The sequence below is a fragment of the Stegodyphus dumicola genome, chromosome 4 (genome assembly GCF_044657685.1).
Source record: "Stegodyphus dumicola isolate Sdum_Otavi_A_Nest chromosome 4, ASM4465768v1".
Lineage (NCBI taxonomy): Eukaryota > Metazoa > Arthropoda > Arachnida > Araneae > Eresidae > Stegodyphus > Stegodyphus dumicola.
Genome location: NC_140771.1, coordinates 250,246,718 through 250,263,815, shown reverse-complemented (window position 1 = coordinate 250,263,815; position 17,098 = coordinate 250,246,718). Strand labels below are relative to the sequence as shown.

Genomic DNA, 17,098 nt, shown 5'->3' with positions numbered 1-17,098 from the left:
TTTCTCAAACGATATTTTTTTTTTTTTTTTTTTCAAAAAAAAATTTTTTTTGATAGATACATACGTACGTACAGACGTCCCGAAAAAAAAATATCTTCTGAATCCATTTTAAATCCATTTACAATCCGTTTTCTGAAAGAAAAAAAAAGTCATTTATTCTGTTCGCGTATACGCGTATAGATGTCGCTGAAAAAATTGTTCAAATGGAATCGAGAACGTTCAAAATAGATATTTTCGTTGAAAAATGATACCCGAAATTTTTCGCGATTACAAAACTTCTTTTACTTCGTAGCAGGAAGTAAAAAGAGGAAATGCAAAAATAAAAAATCATTATAGCATTATTTTGTGACCTATAGCAAATTCCAAAAATAAATTTAAAACCTCATTCATTACTGAAATTAAATTCCGATGCTTTCGTAGCATTTAGAAAATGAGTGGTTGCTATGTCAACTAGCAATCACATTATCTTTGGGTACAATAATTCAGATAACAAATCAGGAGAGGAGCAAATTAATTAGCAGAGGCTGTCCGTAGAGGTTTAAGTTTGTTTGATGTTAGTTTGTGCGTGAGTGGAATTCTAATTGATTTCCAGGTAAGGAAATTTCGGAATTTAAGATATTACTACTTTTTACTTCTTTGTACGAAGTAAAAAGGAGGTATTGTAATCGCGAAAAGTTTCAGGCAGCATATTTCAAGGAAAATATCTATTTTGACCGCTATCGAATGCAATTTAACGATGTTTTTGCGTGATATCTGTATTTAAGGACAGAATAAAAGATTCTTTTCCTTCAAAAAAATTACAAAACTGTTTTAAAATTAATTCTAAAGAGAATTTTTCGTGGCGTCTGTACGAACGTATGTACGTACGTACGTATCTCGCTTAACTCCAAAACGAGTAGCCTCAGAACATTGAAATTTTGTATATAGGACTGCTATAACATGTAGATGTGCAACTCGAATTTTGGTTGCGATCGGCCGCACCAAACTTTTATAAATATATTTATATATATATCCACTCTGTTACCCGGCTCAGTGATCTCTTTCTTTACTCTTATATGTTTGTAAATTGTACATTTTTTTTTTTTTTTTTTTTGCTTTAAAAGTGATTGAATTACGTTGTTTTTATCTTCCGGTTAAGGTTTTTATGCCTTTAGTAAATCTGTGTGCAATATTTTTAGAATTATCAACAATTTTAAAGTTGTTTAAGTGCCGCTAAGCCTTTTTTTTTTTAGCGGCCATTGATTGTTTACATTTGAAACAGCAGACTAGTGGATTTGTTGCCAATCTAGAGAAACTTAGCTTCGCAACGACAAAGATAACGCGTTCATTTATTATTTCCAATTAAATCATGCTTAATACTTTTTGAAATTTTTTCGAGGAAATAAGTGTTTAAGGTTTACTTCGTAATTTTTAATATAGATATTTTGAGTTTTATGTATTTTTGCCTTGTCGGGAAGTGAGAACTGAAAAAATTCAATGAGAAATACTCAATCGTCTGTGAAAAACTGTTTCTTTTTTTGTTTTGTTTGCTTAATTTCTTTTATACATCCTTCTAGCTTTATTGCAGTATTTAAATAGAACATGTGGCAACGTTTAGATAATTCTATTTTTTAAATGATATAAATTTTGTGCATTATGAGTTTTAATATGAACGAAATATAATACTGTTAAGTGAATCTAGCTCCAGAATGTCGCTATGTTAAACAAATAGTTAAACAAATAGAGTGAATTTTAAAGAATGCCTTTATTCTATTGTGGTTTATGCGCTGTAGGCGAAGTAGATTTAATTCAATCCAATAAGTTTAAGTGAAATGCAAGAAAAAATGCGTATAATTTAATATACCGGACAAGGAAGCCATGTGGTGTACACATCAGATTTTTTACATATGAGTTTGTAATATCCCCAACAAACGTTTGTTCATTTTTCCAATTAATGTGATTGAAAAAAAGCACGTTCATCAAAGCTAATTCAGCACGTAGCCATTTTAGACTAAAATTTTGATATAAGGCAAAATTAAAATGTATGCATAATTTTTACTTCTTCACCAACCAAAAAAATTATAGGAATTTCTATTTTTAACTTACTTTTGTAGACTTACAAGAAGAACTTAAAAGCATAAATTTCGGACAGATGTTCATCCTTGTGCAATGAGTTTCAAAAGTCTTGAATTTTATTAACTAAAAAGAGTTCCTAAAGCTAAATATATATTGGATTTAAAGAAAATAAATATACTGTAGAGTCATTAGGATATTTTTTAAATGTCAGGAAAGTGAAAAATGAGCAATGCCCTTGCCGGGACACGAAACTATATCTTTCGAACACGCGCCAAGTGCGCTACCGTTAGCATATTTCACAAATGCACATTAGCGTAGCCACTGAGGAAGGGGTTTCGAAAATGGACCAATGAGCTGCTATTGCTCTTGTGACAGTGACTCTTGCTCTTCGTGCATGTGAGCATATGTTGTTTACGTTTTAATTTGCATTTGTTTCGCAGTTATAAATATATGGCGTAATAGTAGAAAATCTCGTAGTGCTTTCGTTTTCTGAGTTTAATTAATCACTGACATTTCACTTTCGCGATTTTTATCACGCATTAATATTAGGATTGATGTTCACGGCATATTATGTGGATTAAGAGAATTCAAGTGTATATTTTTTTTAATTGAGCTGAGAATGACTGAAAGTGTTACAAGGAATCTAGCGTTTTCTTATTTCAGTGTTTGCATTCTTTTGATTTTTAAAGTGTAAGATTCAGAATACATATCATCTGATTATATTCATTGTTAACATAAAAAATTATATGTGAATAAATTGAATATACTCGTTGTGAATACCATAAATTCACTCTGTTTGATGAGTATTTCTTGCGTAGACAGTACATTTAAGAGTGAGCATTTATTAAACGTGAAATTTAACCCACTAAATGTATACGAATGCAAATTAGTAAAGTTCACTTTGAATAAAATTCTGCACTGGTTATTATTATAGAAAATCTTTTTCATATAGATTGCAATGAAAAGTGCTGACTTCTATTTACATATATAATTGGTGTCAATATTTTTCTCATACGCATAGTTTTATGTAAAGATTGAATTTGGGCTCGGATGTTTATAACATATTTCTTTCTTTATCTAATTGAACCACTTCGCAAAAATATCGATATTTCACATCGATATTTTTGCGAAGTATCCAACGTGTGTTTGTATTTATTTCAACCAGGTAGTGAAATCTTCATAATTTCCTATATTTGATCTAAATTCGCAATGAAAAGTTTCAGAAGCAATCGACAATGCTTTAATTATTTTGAACAGAAAATTGCGTGGCAGAATATTTTCAACCATCTTGCTTAAATCTTAAAGCACGTGAAATGTCATGTGACATGACAGAAATATTACTGGATGCTCACTGGTCCATCCTAGAAGCCACTCCCTCGGTGGCTACACAGATGTGCACTTGTGAAATATGCCTACCGTTACACCACGACGGCATGTTGGAGGGAGGGAGGGAGGAAATGCATAATATACTCCCCTTTTTTAAAGGGCGACTGGGGATTAGGGGAGCCAGTCGCTAAATCCTAGTGGTGAAGAATCATCATCCATCACCTTTTAGTTCGGGCGCCACTGCAGAATCATTTTAGATTTTTTTCGAAACAAGGAAATCGAAGAAATTCGCAATGTCCTAGCCAGGACTTGAACCCTGGACCTCTCGAATACGCACCAAGTGTGCTAACAGTTACACAACGAAAACATGCAGAAAGGAGGAAGAAAATACCTTATAATACTATGTACAGCAAATTAAATAGTTCCACTATAGAGTTGTAGGAAACAGCTAAAACCTTTCTTTAGATTACTCTGTAAGAATTATCTTAATTTTATTAACATTTAAATTTTAAGTTAAAGTTCCTTTCCTGTCAAATTCTTAACTTCAACTTACTACTTCCGGCCAGAACGTAGTTTTAGAATCACGTCTGAATACATAATGAGAAAGAGCGGTATTTAACCACGAAGTTCTTTGGTCTTAGCGAAAGAGAATCAGAGTTTCTGATTTACACGCGTCTGCCTTTTGGCCACTCTCTCTCTCAAAGCTGTTATTACGCTCGGCCGTACTCAGGCCCTTGATAAGCTTCGTACTCAAATAAAGGTAAGGGACCAGCTCAATTTCAATCTTGATAGCTTCGGCTATATCACTTTAGTTAATCTTAGTTTTAGGTTAATTTTTAGTCTCTCAAGCCCAAGTGTCGGCTTTTATTGTACACTCCAAGACAAGGTTTTGTTAAATCTTATTGGAATAATAAAGGGTTAGTTACCCTTCCATCTTGCTGTTTCTTGTCGCACGAACTCAAGCGATTATTCGCTAACTAGCTCTTAAGATTCGTCACTTTCTACGGTAACTGAGAATTACATAAGTGAAAATCTTACAACTCTATTTTACATTTAAGCTATCCTCACAATTTATGAAATGTGAAAGATTAAAGAACAAATTCATTATCCAATACATAGAAAACTTAATGAACCCTTAAGGGTTCTTTAAGTACGTACATCGTAGTTTGTGATCCGTTGTCCAGATTTTATCAAGATCTGTAAAAAAAAAAAAAAAAAAAAATCTGAAATGTTTCAGATTTTAAATTACGCCCATATGGGCGTTTTTTAACATTTTGTGTGTTACCTTTCTTTATTAAATATCATGTTCCTCGCACTGAAACCATAAGATCCAGTGCAACAGCAATATCGCAAAATAGTTTTAAAACGAGCCTATCTTTAGAATTTCCGATACAGAGACTCACGCGCTGCAGATAAAAATGTTTTTTCTGCACAACGTTGCCATTGCTCGCTTTGAAATCCTTGAGTTTGTTAATCAAAAATTCGTCAAAGTTTTAAAAAATAGGAAATCGATCATAAAACAAATTTCAAATTTCAAATTGGGTCTTCCACATGCTCATATTCGTTGGAGGATTACGTTATTCAAAATTCGATGACTCTATGTACCGTTGTTTTATCACAATACGAGAAATATACATACATTTATGCAGATTTTTCATTATTTAATTTCTTCAAATATAATGCAGGACTCTAACATTTTGTGGCAACAGTTTGAAAAGTGAACCGACATTTATCCGTCCGACGCAAAATGCCAAAACGAAAGTAATAGTCCTTCGGGACTCAAGTCCCTTTGGACTAAAAAAAAAAGTATTTTTTTTCTTACGCACTTAATATCGCAACACAGCTCATGAAAAATGATCAGCGATATTTTGAATAAATATATATCCTTTAAATTGTAAATGATGTAAAGAAAATATTTTTATAATTTAAAATTTTTTAAAGAATCGCAGCGTCAAAGTCTCGTTGCTGTTGCGACTTATCTTACTTGTCTGACAGTAATATCAGCACAAACTCATTCATCGTAGCAAGGAGTGCTCCTGTCTCGTTGCAAGATTGCTCCTGTCTTTTGGCAGGAGCTTTGAGCACCATACAGCTGACAGTACGCTCAGTTTCGTCCCCCCCCCCAGTTTTGGATGGACAGCACACCGGAAACACTACCAATATGACCACCGACTTAACGTGTCTTTCGGTGTAATTATCATGTTGGCAGATGCCATCTAATATCTGCTATCCGTGGTTACAACTAACAGTCAGGATGGCATTTTTAACAATTCTCCAAAAGGTGACAGTCCATCAGGACCTGGTGCCTTTTCTCTGATCAATGCTTCCACAACATTGTTCACTTCAGCTTTGGTTGGGGGGGGGAATCTCTTGTACTAGTTAGAATTCGACACTCAGATTCAAATTGCTGCCGCAGTGTCCTTTGCTGTTGACCATCATCGTCTGGATTATCTTCTGTAAAAGGGGTATCGAGAATCTTGCGTACAATCTCTAAACTTCAAACCGACTGTTGATTTGCAAGGGCAGTGAGTTGTGTAGGTCGGAAGACACTATCACATGCAATTTTTGGCTGTGGATCAAAAGAACTGCGAACGTTCGAGCAGAAAGTCCTCCATGAGTTGAGTTTCGCAAGAATTACCTGTTTTTATGTATTTGGCTCTTGCTATTTTATAGGCTAACATTCTTTGCTGACGAACCTGGAGATCTCTTTCTGATTGTGCTCTTCTTCTGAGAGGCCTTACCCGGCTCCTCTTAGTTAATAAATCGCTCCACCACGTGACATTATCTTGCACTTTCCATCGTTTTACCTGGTAAGCTTTTTTATCCGCCTCTACAATTGTAACAATAATTCTATCATATTATAAGGTACCGTATTTATGCGAATCTAATGTGCCATCGAATCTAATGCGCATCCCCATTTTAAAACTTTAAATAATAAAAAAATTGTTTGTCGGCGAATGTAATGCGCATCAATGGTATGAGGAATTTATTGAATCTTATTTTATACAACAATGGATTTGTATATAAACTATCAATCAATGGTATGATAATTTTATTTAAATTTAGATACCATATTTTATACAACAATAGATTTATACATAAAGTAGCAGAACATAGAATTAACCTATTAGTGGGCTATTGTTATGTGAAACAATCATTGTTAATTACCACTACCGTATATACGGTGCATATCGTAAAGTATGAACATGAAATAAATCGTAACATTTCTATCTAGCTAACAGTTTCTACAATCAGTGATTAATAGTAAACGTCTTTATTCACTATTTTGATGATAACATTTTTAGTCCCCTTCTCCGTAATGGTGTAGTTACGAGGCATATCAAACCAAATTGGCGTCTCGTCAGCGATGTCAATTTGCCCCATTGAAAAATTCTTTTCCTTCCGAAGTGTGATGACATACCACTAAAATGTTAGTAGTTTTCCCTCAAAATCTGCAGGAAGCTTTTGGCATATTGTTGTACGGCGTCTTAGAGCGCATCCGCTTCATAAACCGATCCACCCATCCACGGCTAGCTTTAAACTCTGGTTTCGGTATTCCAAGAACTTCAGCCTCCTCTTTTGCTTTATTTCTTATAGTGTCGCTAGTCACAAGTTGTCCATTCTTCCTCCTTTCACGTACAAATTCCAAAACCTTTTCTTCAATTTTAGGGTGTCTTCCTTTGCGAGGGCCAGTGAAGTTCTTTCTACTAGTTTTAGTTGCAAACAGTGCCAATTTCTGTTGCCGCCACAAGCGAACATTGCTCTCAGCTACGTTTAACTCTCTCCCAGCCTTTCTATTGCCATTTCTTTCAGGATAAAGAATTACTTTATGTTTGAAAGTAGCGTCATATGACATTCTTCTCTGCTTGCCCTCCATTCGTGACTACGTACTCTGCAGTTTGTATCCTCTGTGCAATAATGTGTCAACCATAAATGTAACGGTAAATGTAGTCGAGAAATACAGTAATCCATTGTTATGATTTAAATTCGGTTGACGTCATCTGCGAACTTTGCACTTGAATCTAATGCGCACCTCAATTTTGAGTACTACATTTGGCCAAAAACGATGCGCATTAGATTCGCGTAAATACGGTATTTCTCCCGCGTTCCAAGCGTCCTTCGTGGTGTAGTGGTTCTGCACGCTGGCCCGGTATTCCAGAGGTCCGTGGTTCGATTCCCGGCGAAGGCGTTGTTAATTTTTCATCTCTCCGGCCTCCAAAAAATATCCTAATGTCTCTACAGTAGCATACGAACTAAAAGGGTTGTGGATGATGATTCTCCACACCCAGGATTTGGCAACTAGGTCCCCTAAAACCCTAGTCGCCCTTTAAAAAGGGGAGTATATAAGGTATTTCTCCCGCTTTCCAAGCGTCCTTCGTGGTGTAGTGGTTCTGCACGCTGGCCCGGTATTCCAGAGGTTCCCGGCGAAGGCGTTGTTAATTTTTCATCTCTCCGGCCTCCAAAAAATATCCTAATGTCTCTACAGTATAATGAGTCAAGTTCCGTACGCTGTTACATTCTCTTAGAGTATCTGTGAATACCCCCAACGTGCAGGGTTCATGCTTTAATAAACTTTTGATGCCCTGCATATTTGATTTCAAAGCACTGTTTAGTGTAGTAGGTAATTGGAGCTCCTATATTAAAATTAATACATTTATGATCATTCAAAGATGGAAAGTAATTTACTCTCCAGGTCTGAAGCAGAGATGCCATTACTGGACTGGCCACCCTTGTGCTCTTGTACTAAAGGTAGGCGGTGCATCCGGGCTATTAATTGTAACAAAGTGATTTATTTGCTGCTGCAAAATTCTGAACAGCTATGATCTCTATTGTCCTTAATTCTGCCTCCCCAGAGAGGGCTTGTTGCATTTAAGCCCCCTGCTAGTATATAATGAGAGGAGGGTTGTAACACTCTTTGACTCAGTTGCGACAGTTGAGTCAAAGAGTGTTACAACTCTCCTTTCATTATATACTAGCAGGGGACTTTAATGAAAAAAGCCGTCTCTGGGGAGGGAGGTACAGTCTGAGAGTCTCCTATACCTCTTTCCCTACCACCAACCTCTCGAGAGAACTTTCGGCTCGCCGCATATTTGGAGTGCCCCCATGCCGCACAGACACTATACGTTTACAAACATTCATGCCTTCTCCGGGTTTCGAATCCGGGCCCTTCGATACGGCAGTCAGCGTCGTTAACCACTATCCCGTTTGGCGGCACAACGTCAAAGTAACATTTAATAGCTGTTCACTGCCACGCCTATCGAATTAATTTCTACCTTTTCGTTGCCCTGCGTTGGCAACATGCTTTTGAGATTTGTCGTTCGTAGGATTCGGTCGCTAAAAGCGTAGCTGGCATGTAACGGTTGTAATTATTTTTTTTCTGCTTATCTGTACTTCTGAATTATTACTAAATGTTTACGTGTGAATGTTATATTATTAAATGTATTCAGTTTGGTTGGAATAGACCGAGAGTGACTGAATTTATTAAGTATAATCAAAGTCGAAACTGCGTCATCCATGTCGGCGCCATTCTAATACGAGGTACGTAAACAATAGCTCTTAAGTATTTTCTCCCTACGACTTTAGTTTAAATCAGGAATATTTCTGCATTCAAAAAATTTCGTTTAAATACTGAACTTTTGAATGCATTTTTCAACTTTAAATTCTATTTCATCTAGATTTGCTTTTCACTGCATGAATATCGCTTTTGTCTTCTGAGTATGACTCGAGCTTCCTTCTGTTTGGCAGTTAACGAAGATTCAGATCTCAAATTGTTTTGCCATTTCGAACCATTTAAATGTTGTCTTATTTGGAATATATTTTTAAAAAAATTATTTTTATCTGCAATCGTCGTGTTCAAATTGGCAAGAAAAAAGTATTTCGTGCATTTATTCTTAAATGTAAAAAAAAAAAAAAAAAAAAAAAAAATCTCTGTTTTATTTTTGATTGTGATGAAGATAGATTAACGTTACATAAACACGCTTTGTCTTTGCAATATCAAATTTATAAAACTAGGAATCAGAATAAAAATAAAAGGAAAAAAATGCATGTACACCCCACGAGTTTCTTGTACGGCAAATTAAATTGTATACATTTTTTGCTGCATTTCCTTTCTTAGAATTATTTTAGCTTAATCAACCGCTACCTCAAGTTAAGTTGAAAATGACATCAAAAATTTCAAATTTTGAAATAAAATATCCCGGTCAATTTTTAAGTTATGATATAAAACTTCTTATAACTTTATTTTTTCATAACGAGTGTAAATCTTTCCCAAATATTAGCATAAAAACAGGGAGACGGCGTTAAAAGTCAGATTTCATTATTTGCCCAGAATCAAGTTTCTTTTTAAATTTGACATTGCCAAAATGTGAATATTTTCATCATTTAAAAAACTTCTGTAGTTGGAAGTATATCACTACGATCAACGATTGCGAAAATAAAGCACAGTTAAGGACTTTTTAACGTGGTAGGTATATATAAATATGGGCACATTTGGTACTGCCGATTGCAGTGAAAAAGGGAAATGCACAACTAGGTGTTATAGCAGTCTCATATGCAAAATTCCAACGTTTTACGGCTAATCGATTTTGACTTATGCGAGATACACACATACGTACATATGTATGCACAAACATCAAGAAATAAATCAGCGCTAAATCCATTCTACAATCTGCTTTAGGAAAAAAAATCTGATGTGTACACCACATGACTTCCTTGTACGGAATATTAAATTATACGCATTTTTTTCTTGCATTTCGTTTAAACTTATTGGATTCTATCTACTTCGCCGACAGCGCATAAACTACAATAGAATAAATACCTTCTTTAAAATTCACTCTATTTGTTCTTAACAGTATTATATTTCGTTCATATTATAACTCAGAATGTATAAAATTTATATCATTTCAAGAATTATCCAATCGTTGCTACATGTTCTTTTCAAATACTATAATAAAGCTAGAACGATGTATAAAAGAAATTAAGCAAACAAAACAACAACAAATAATAATAATAATAATAATAATAATAATAATAATAAAGATTTTCACAGAGAATTGAGTATTTCTCATTCAATTAATTCAGTTCTCACTTCGCGACAAGGCAAAATACATAAAAGCTCAAAATATCTGTACTAAGAATTACTAATTATTAAAAATTAAACTACTAATTATTAAAAATTAAATTGTTAAAAATTAAGTAAACCTTAAACACTTATTCTTTGAAAAATTCCAGAAAGGATTAAGCATGATTTAATTTAATTGGCAATAATAAATGAAGGCGTTATCTTTGTTGTTGCGAAGCTATGTTTCTCTAGATTGGCAACAAATCCACTACTCTGCTGTTTCAAATGTAAACAAGCAATGGCCGCCATCAAAAAAATTATTAGGCTTAGTGGCACTTAAACAACTTTAAAATTCTTGATAATTCTAAAAATATTGCATACAGATTTACTAAAGGCATAAAAACCTTAACCGGAAGACAAGAACAACATAATTCAATCATTTTTAAAGCAAAAAAATGTGCAATTTACAAACATATAAGAGTAAAGAAACTGAGATCACTGAGCCGAATAACAGAATGGATATATATATAAATATATTTATATACGTTTGGTTAAGCCGATTGCAACCCAAATACGAGGTGCACATCTACATGTTATAGTAGTCATATATACAAAATTTCAACGTTCTGAGGCTACTCGTTTTCGAGTTATGCGAGATACGTGCGTACGTACATACGTTCGTACAGACGCCATGAAAATTCCCTTCAGAATTCATTTTAAAGCAGTTTTATAATTTTTTTGGAGGAAAAGAGTCTTTTATTATGTCGTTACGTACAGATATCACGCAAAAACATCGTTAAATTGCATTCGAAAGCGGTCAAAATGGATATTTTCGTTGAAATATGCTGCCTGCAAATTTTCGCGATTACAATACTTCCTTTTTACTTCGTACAAGGAAGTAAAAAGAGTCCTTTAAACTTAGTTTTACTTAAAGGAGTCTTCATCTTATTTTATTTATTCAGTCTATGCTTACATCACAGGGATAAAAAAATCTGCAAAATGGACTCGGGAGGGTTCAAAATCTATATTTCCATTGAAATATGATACACGACAATTTTTTCGATTATAATAGTTCCTTTAATTCGTACAAGGAATTAAGAAAAAAAAAAAAAAACTCAAATGTGCCCAATAAAACTTCCGCGGCAAATTTTTAGTCTTTTTTTTTTTTTTCTTTTTTTTTAAAATAAAACTAAGTATTTTTTGTTTCTGAGTCACGAAGACGTCTTATGCTTTCTTAATTTAAATAAAGCTTCAAGCAAGCAATATTTTACTTCCATTTCCCAAACTCGAAGAAATTATTTAAATTGAAACTGATTCAGTATCTTTTTACTGACTTTTTGTATTCTGCCATTGAAACGTGCAAAGAAACTGAAGCGCCTTTTTAAACTTCAAAACTCTGCAGAATAAACTGAGGTTTTATTAATAATTAATAATTATTTTTCTGTCTTCTTCTTTCTCCTTCCTTTTTTTTATATATTTTTAGCCCAAACGGCGTTAGCCCAGAAGGGTTATTAATTTCAAACTGGGATTTTGCGTCGATTCACTTTTCAAACTGTTGCCACCTAATTTCATCGCCATGTATTATACTTAAAGAAACTAAATAATGAAGAATCTGCAGGAACGCATGAATGTTTCTGGCACTGGTAAGAAACAACGGTATCTAGAGGGATCGAATTTTGATTAACATAGTCCTGCAGCCGAACATTTTGAATTTTGAATTTGTTTAATTATCGATTTCACATCTTGTAACACATAAACGAATTTTTAATTAACAAACTCAACGATTTCAAAGCGAGGCATGGCAACACTGTAGGGAGGGGGGGGAAACATTTTTATCTCCAGCGCGCGAGACTGTGTATCAAAAATTCTAAAGGTACGCTCATTTTAAAATTATTTTGCGATATTGCTGTTGAATTGAATTTTAAGTGCAAAGAACACGATATTTAATAAATAAAGGTAACACACAAAACGTTAAAAAAAGTCCCTTTGGGTATAATGTAAAATCTCAAAGCTTTCGAATTTTATTTAATTCCAAATGAGCTTTATCCCTGAAGGACTATTGTTTTCGTTTTGCGATTTTGCGTTGAAAACTCTAAAATGCTGTATCACTTTTCAAATCGTTGCCACCAAATACTATCGCCCTGTATTTATATATGAAGAAATTAAATAATGAAGAATCTGCGTAAATGTATGGATGTTTCTCGCATTGTGATAAAAGAACGATACCGAGAGCCATCCAATTTTGAATGACGTCATCCTGATGCGAATATGGTCATTTGGAAACCCAAATTTGGAATTTGTTTCATTGTCGATTTCATATTTGTAAAACGTTAACGAATTTTTTATTAACAGACTCAAGGATTTCAAAGCGAGCGATGGCAACGTTGTACAGAAAAAAAAAAAAAAAATTATTTCCAGCTTGTGAGACTGTCTATCGGAAATTCTAAAGATAGGCTGAATTTAAAATTATTTTGCGATATTGCTGTTGAACTGAATTTTATGTTTCAGTGCGATGAACTTGATATTTAATAAATAAAGGTAACTCACAAAATGTTAAGAAAACGCCGTTTTGGATGTAATTTCAAATCTGAAACCTTTCAGTTTTTTTTTTTTTTTTTTTTTTTTTTTAATTCTGTTTTTATGAAACTAAATATTTTTTTTGTTTCTGAGTTATGAACACGTCTTATGCTTTCTTAATTTATATAAAGCTTCAAGCAAGCAAACATTTTTCTTCAATTTCCTAAACTCGAAGGAATTATTTAAATTGAAAAAATCTTTTTCTCGACTTTTTGTACTCTTCTTTTGAAACGTGCAAAGAAACTCAAACATCTGTTTTAACTTCAAAACTGAGCAAAATAAACTGAGGTGTTATTAAAAATGAATAATTTTCTTTTTTTTTTTTTTTTTTTTTTTTTAATCTTCTCCCTTCCTTTTTTATTTACATCCTAAAACTGAATCCATTCTTATTTTGTAATTTTCAAGTAATTTTTATTTTTACAAAACTTTACTAAGTTTTCAACTAAGTTTACTAACTAAGTTAACTTTTACAAACTAAGTTTTCAAAATAAAGTATTTGAAGTGACCAAAATAATTATGAGTTCAAAAGGCTTTATTGTATGATGGACATTAAAGTCATAAATAAATACGGTGTTTCTTGTAGCTTCAAGAAATGAAAAGTCCGGCGTACTTCCAGGGGGAGAATACATAAATAAATAATTATCATCAATACGATAAAATTAACAGCCATTTCGAAGCTTCTACATCAATTACTTCGAAGAGTCTATTATCGAAAACTTGTTCACCAATCATGAGTTAGATGTTCGTCAATGAATACACACGATTCCCTGGTACTTAAATGCAGGAAACTGAAAATAGAAATTAAAGTGACGTGTAAATACAGAAGGAGAATCTTAAATTAAATTATGACTTTCAATACCGAATGATATATATTTCGATCAATGCGCGGAAAGGGCATTTATATCAATTCCATTTTCTTACACCCCTCGGCCCCTTCGCCATCATATCTCATTCAGAAGAACCGTGTTTAAATTACAAAGCTATGCTGCCGATCAACCTTAACAAAATAACAGCCTAATGTTCCAATTAAAAACTTGTTCCCAAGACACCTAAGATTACATTGCTGGTAGCGTGTGCGGTTACGAAATGTCTTTGGTATGGCCGCATGTACGTAATGGAGAGACTCGTTCCGAAATGGTGGGTCTCCCCCCTTTCAAATGGGGTGTTTGTGGTGAGTGTCACTTATATCACTGATATGATAGCGATCATTTCGTCTTTTTAGGATATTTGGCAAGATGATTAAACATTTTTTTGAAGCAGAATATGTTACGGACTTTTTGATATGAAAAAAATATTGCTGTGAGTGACGCTTCTCAAGCAAGTGAGTTACCCATCTTCTGGTATTAGCTATCTGGTGCTTGATTTTTTTACTTCCTTCTATGAAGTAAAGGGAATATTGTAATCACGAAAAATTCCGGGTATCATTATTTCTACGAAAATATCCATTTTGACCGCTGCAATCGAATGCAATTGAACGATGTTTTTGCATGACATCTGTACGTAAGGACAGAATAAACGACTCATACGACTGATTTTAAATGGGTATCAAATGATAAATTTTCGTAGCATCTGTACGTACGTACGTATGTATGTATCTATTTCGCATAACTCAAAAACGAGTAACATCAGAATGTTGAAATTTTGTATATAGGACTGCTATAACATGCACCTCGCTTTTTGATTGCAATTGGCCACACCAAAAGTATACAAATAAACATATGTGACGGTGAAAATCGAAATCTGGAGAATGTCGAATTTCACCGGTGAATATGAACATTCACATAGTCGCTTGGTGTATGTCCGAATTATTTTCGAAATACTCTTATTTCTGACTTACACCGGTCAATGTCGACATTCACCATGTACTAATGGTGAATGTTGAACATATAAGAATAGTCTTCATGCGAGAATCATGTTTATTCTTTAGTCTGATACATTATTATTATTTTTAAAGATAACACACAAAACCTTAAAAAAGAAAAAAAGAAAAAAAAAATGAAAGCTTTCATATTTTACATTACACACAAAGGGGTGTTTTTATTTAACATTTTGTGTGTTACCTTTTTTTAATAAATATCGTGTTCTTCGCACTTAAACCATGACATTCAATTCAACGGCAATATCACAAAATAATTTTAAAAGGAACATATCTTTAGAATTTTCGATACGTAGTCTCGCGCGCTAGAGTTAAACATGTTTTTTTTTTTTTTTTTTTTTCGTACAGTGTTGCCATTCCTCGCTTTGAAATAGTTGAGTTTTTTAATCAAAAATTCTTCAATGTCTGACAAAATATGAAATAGTTAATAAAACAAACTCCAAATTCCTAGGGCTTCCAGATGCCCATATTCGGTGGAGGATTACGTTATTCAAAATAGTATGGCTCTAGATACCGTTGTTTTTATCACAGTGCGAAACATAAATACATTTATGCAGATTCTTCGTTTGTTAATGTTAGTTAATTAGTTAATTTCCGGTACACAGTCCGGCCCACTGGAGATAATTTTTTTTTTTCGTGCGGTGTTGCCATAGTCCGCTTTGAAATCGCTGAATTTGTTAATCGAAAATTCGCTAAAGTTTTAAAAAATCTGAAATAATTAATAAAACAAATTCCAAATCTGGGCTTACAGATGCCCATATTCGCCATAGGATTACGTCATTCAAAATTGGATGGCTCTAGAAACCGTCGTTTTATCACAATATGAGAAACATACATATATTTATACAGATTCCTTATTATTTAACTTTTTTAAATATATTACATGGCGATAATATTTGGTGGCAACAGTTTAAAAAGTTAATTGGTGCAAAATGCCATTTTGAATTTTGAAATTAATAGCCCTTCTTGGCTGACGTCCTTTGGACTAAAAAAGCCCCTTTGAGCGTAATATAAAATCTGAAAACTTTCAAGTTTTTTTTAATTACTTGGCAATACAATTAAAAATAGAACCCACAATTGTAGAATTAAATAATTTTTTTTTTCTTAATTTTTTTTTATAGTCTTTTTCGCAAAGCGATTATTTAAAAATTATCGCTTTGCGAAACAGAGAGAACTCGAATCGCGTAATTCACTCGAAAGTGACGTTACTTGAGTCAAAAGACACAAGCCCTACTTCTGCTATCAAGCGCCCACGCAGAAAAACAAAATGAGTGACCATCACCTACAGGGCAATCCAAACAAAAACCCGCAAGAAATGAAAGAAGTGAAAAAGACCCGTTGGTGCCTAGTTACGAAAACCAGTCACATCTTTGCGCAAATGACACGGCGCTCTTTAAACACAAATGGATAAAACGTGGACCGCGCAGTCGGTAAGCGGTGAGGGAAAAAAAAAAAAAAAAAAAAAAGTGGACAAACGAAAAACAACAACAAAAAAAAAAAGGCATTCCATACACTTACATATCACAACGCGAGAAAATGAAACGACGGAAACAAATGACCAGCGAGTGTCTGAGAGACAAAACAATAAAAATGTACAATCACGAATTGCATAGCCCAGATTGGCACAGGTCCATTAAAAAACTACCTCATTCAGGTCGACACCTTGGGATCGTTACTAACGATGCCTCTTCGAACCCGCAAAAAGGGTCTGCCTCGTACAATGAGGGCCCCGCTGTGAACATGCTCTCTCCCCCTTCCCAGTGCTTATCTATCTATATATACATATACAAATTTTTGTTTTGTTGGTGCCATTTCGTTGATAAATTCTTTCTTCGAGTCGGTCACGGCGGTTGATCCGTGAGCCGTGCGGTCTTTTGTTGCCCTTCTTCATTTCGCAAACAAATAAATAGAACGGTTTCCATTAACAAAAAATGAACAGATAGTATCGGATTCGAGACTTTTTTCTCTCCTATCGTATTCACTATGCGAGAGTCAGATGGTATGTCGAAATGGATAGAGTAAATTAAAACGAGCCTGCTCGAAAGATATTCACGCAATACCGAGTTCACTTTTTAAAATCTTTTTAGCTCTTCATGACGTCTAGAGTTTCACGTTTTATTGCTTGATGGGTATTATTTTTATGCAATTAAAGGGGGGGATAAAAATAAACAATGAATAAAACGGACCCCAATGACCTATTTTAC

General features: G+C 33.9%; 1 protein-coding gene across 3 annotated transcripts in view; it reads right to left on the bottom strand.

Moving 5' to 3' along the window:
* The window catches only part of LOC118204141 (zinc finger protein basonuclin-2-like), a 577,484-nt gene that overhangs the window by 322,183 nt on the left and 238,203 nt on the right, over positions 1 to 17,098 (bottom strand). The window lies entirely within an intron of this gene.